Source organism: Grammomys surdaster, unplaced genomic scaffold (genome assembly GCF_004785775.1).
Source record: "Grammomys surdaster isolate TR1022 unplaced genomic scaffold, NIH_TR_1.0 520, whole genome shotgun sequence".
NCBI lineage: Eukaryota > Metazoa > Chordata > Mammalia > Rodentia > Muridae > Grammomys > Grammomys surdaster.
The window spans coordinates 361780-365838 of NW_021604939.1; the positions used below are offsets into that span (position 1 = coordinate 361780).

At 33.8% G+C, this 4059-nt stretch overlaps 1 pseudogene; it reads right to left on the bottom strand.

The window, feature by feature from the left end:
• Positions 1-2221: 2221 nt before the first annotated feature.
• On the bottom strand, positions 2222-3124 carry LOC114633092 (annotated as a pseudogene).
• Positions 3125-4059: the final 935 nt, after the last annotated feature.

Genomic DNA, 4059 nt, shown 5'->3' on the forward strand with positions numbered 1-4059 from the left:
GGGAGGGGAAGGGAATGGGGAGGGAGAAAGAGAGAGAGAGAGAGAGAGAGAGAGAGAGAGAGAGAGAGAGAGAGAGAGAATTGGAGAACCATTTCTTTCATGTACATATATGCAAAACTTATCAACAAAATATTTGCAAATCAAATCCAAAATATATAAAACAGATCATAACCTTGCTCAAATATACTTCAACCCAGGGAGGTAGAAATTGTTTAATATATGAAAATCAACAAATTTAATTCAGCATATAAACAAACTAAAATAAAAAGACAAAACAAAACATGATCATATCATTAAATGCAGAAAAGACCTTTGACCAAAGCCAATAGCACTTCAATAAAAATTCTGGAGAGATTAAGGATACAAGGGACAGTGCTCAACAAAATAAATAAAGTTGACAGCAACTCCATACACATTTATACTTTAATGGAGAGAAACACAAAGCAATTCTATGAAAATCAGAAAGAAATGACTATGTTCCACTCTCTGAAAACATAGTCAACATACTTGAAGTCTCAGCTGGAACAATAAGAGAACATGAAATCAAGGGAATAGGAATAGGAAACCAAGTCAAAGTATTTTATTTTCACATATGATAGTAAAAAAAGGGGGGGGGGCGGACCCTAAACATTCTAGTTGGTACCTCATACAAATGACAAAAAATCATTCTGTAAATAGAACAAAATAAAATACACTCACAAAATTCAGTAGTTCTACCATATACACAGGGGAAAAAAAGGACTGAGAGAAATAAAAATGAAAAAAGTCTTTCAGAAGAACTTCAAATAATTTATAACATCTTGGAGTAAGTCTAACAAAGAGGGGGAGAAAGACTTGTGTGATTAAAAACTTTAAGATATGGACAAAACAAATAGAAGAAGATGTAAGATTCAAAGGAACCCTACTTTTCATATGTGTGTGTGTCCGTGTGTGTGTGTGTGTGTGTATGTGTGTATGTGTGTGTGTGTGGTGATTTCTTAGATTGTTTTATGCAATATGAACTGTACCCACATCACAATATTTTCATCAATCTGGACAGAGTGAGGAACCAGTAACTATTCATATTCTGTTATAATGAATATGACAGAATTTCTCAACTGACATAAAATTCCTGAAGATTTTTTGGTGAAGTGTTGTCTCCAAATAGCTCAGCTGAAGATCAATTGGTTGTTGAACAATGTTTTGGTTTATGAAGATATAAGGACAGCTACTGGACAGACAACAAACAATATATATATTCTGTATGAATGTATATATACACACACATCTACATACATTCATACATACACATATGCAAGCATGCACACAAAAAATGTATACATATATAAAATGTTTTTATACAAATGATATTATGAAATAGAAACTGTAGCCAATAAATGAAAATATTGTCCTCAGTTATTGAGCAAATGTACTTTTAATCAGAACATCCATTTCTATGCCTATATTATGTAGGGTATTGCATAGGTTTTTTTTCTAGCAGTTCCTGTGTTTCAGGTTTCACTTTTATCTTAGATCATTGTTTAGAACCTTGAATCTATTTGAGGTTGAATGTTGTGCAAAGTGAAATACACAGGTCTCACTTTATACTTCTGAATGTATAAATTCAAATTTCTTACACCATTCATTGAAGATACTTTTTCTTTTTTTGCTCTAGTATAGTTTTTGGCACACTTCAGTTGATCTTTGTACTAGACAAATTTATAATCCTATATTTTCTGTGCCTGCTGCAGGCTACAGCAATTATGATGGAACCATAGCTTCCTGAAAGAAAAGTTCATGGCCAGCCATGGTTTTAGTTTATCTTGTTGTTAGAATGTTGGTCCCACAGCCACAAGCCCTCTGTGAAATTCTTAAAGAACCACATGTCTTTTAAGGATGTAAATCACCAAAAGTTACGTTTTTTTGAGTCTCTCTCTCTCTCTCTCTCTCTCTCTCTCTCTCTCTCTCTCTCTCTCCCCCTTCCTCCAGGCTCCATTGCACATCTGGTAAGCAAAGAATCTCAAAATACAAGTTGGTAATTGTAATGGATTTCATACAATATGATCAGCTTATTTAGGCTTCCAATTCAACCAAGTAACAAACTCACATACTTGGTTTGGATAATTTTTAAAAATGCAAGGTAATGCTAATTTACTTCTTTTTATTGGCCCTTCGAGAAACAGGGGTGAATTAACAACTGGAAGTGAAGCAAAAATATATCATTCAAATATTTAAAATAGAGTTAGGATGTTTTACTCCTTATCAAGACCAAACTGAGTCTGAGCATAACAGAGTGATGATTCATCAGAATAAAGGGTCCAAAAGATGGAAAACATAGAGAAGTGAAATGAGTGATGTTCAGCAACCAACTGTAATTATGCTCTAAAGCATTGCACCCATTTAAAATGGAGGAGAGAGTATAAACACGAAGAAAAGAAGACATTAAAGCCATGGTGTTCTTGGTAGCTCTTGATTCAGGGGAGTTTCTGCTGGAATCGTGACTACTGTGGATGTGTTTAACCCTCTGCTTGTGTCTGTACAGAATCACAACCATGGAGCCAATGAAACAGCCAATAAGAACTGAACACAAGATTTCTGGATATCACTAATGCTACATACATTGAGTCATTAGTGACATCATGACTTACAATGAAGCAGTACTTGTAATCTATGTTTCTTGTCCATTGCTATTCCTTTTGACAAATATATCCACAAAGAAAATGGAATGTATAAACATGTAAACGACCCAGAGAAGAGAAATGGAGCAGACAATGTACTTTGTAGCCTTGCAATTTTGATCCTTACAGCAGGATTCCCTGTGACTGATGGTGATGGACTGAAAAACATTCAAAAGAAAGGTGGCGCCAAAAGACACACTCCAAGCAACTCTTTGAAGGTACAAAATTAATCTGTGTCCAAAATCATCAAAAACTCCTTTAATCCAAAGGCTGCCATTGTGTAGGGAACTCCTGTAGACAGAACTATCAAGGCATTGGCTGCCATTAGGTGCATGAGAATCAAATCTGTGGGCTTTATGTTCTCTATAGTAGACTAGATAGTAGGTAAGAAGAAAGAAATTTATCAGAATTCCAGTAGTAATTTGTGATAAGAAAATTATTTTGGTTGTCATATTCCAGAAGTCCATTCTGTGATTGGGTCTGATTCTCTTTAAATTATGGTCATGCCCATTCTTTCTGATCAAAATGAATGATAAGTATTAATATTCTGAACACCCTATGGAATACAAACAGAAGAAAATAGAATGTATTCTATTGTATTGTGCAGAGAAACAGTTTAATAAGACCAATTTCATAGATCAGCTTAAATATTTTTTCTTAGCTTACATTTTTAAATATGTGATTCTATGGGTGTGAGTATGTATTCAACCCAGAAAACTAGGAAGGGACCCACAACATGGTTTTGAAAAAGTCTCTATAAAAGAGGCTTTTTAGAAGAACACATGATAAGGGAGTAGGAAAATTGTTCATGGAACATATAAGCTGTTGTTAATACAGATACATGGGGCATATTAGAAATAGTTCAGTCAATACACTAAATAGAAAAAGCCTAAGAGAATTGTGCTATCTTAAAACTAATTAAAAGCATTAACTAAAAAGTGATAGAAATTCAAAATATACTAAAAGTGTTTAAAAATAGTTAACAATACCAAATTTGAGTATAATTCTGAAACTCTTATAATGTCGTGGCCTGTCAATGAATGAGCATGTCACTAAAAGCATTGTGGAAACTGGTCATATGTCCTTAGATTATAGAAACACAAACCTACACGCCAGTAATCTCAGACATTTGGATAAAAACCAACATTTTTTCTTTGTGTCATAGAAGAAGTTGGCATTTCAAATCAAGTAATATTCGTGGAAGTTTCAACCTGTACTTTATTTACATTTTCCCATTAACAGCCTGCTAGGAGAGATATTGAAGAGGCTGTAAACCAAGGTTAAATTTCTGATATATTTTTATCATAGACTGTAAAATTTTGATGGATGAGTCCTTGTAGGCAAAGCTGAAGAAGGGATTATATTTCTAGCATTCTAGGAAAGAATGCTGCTTTTAATATAT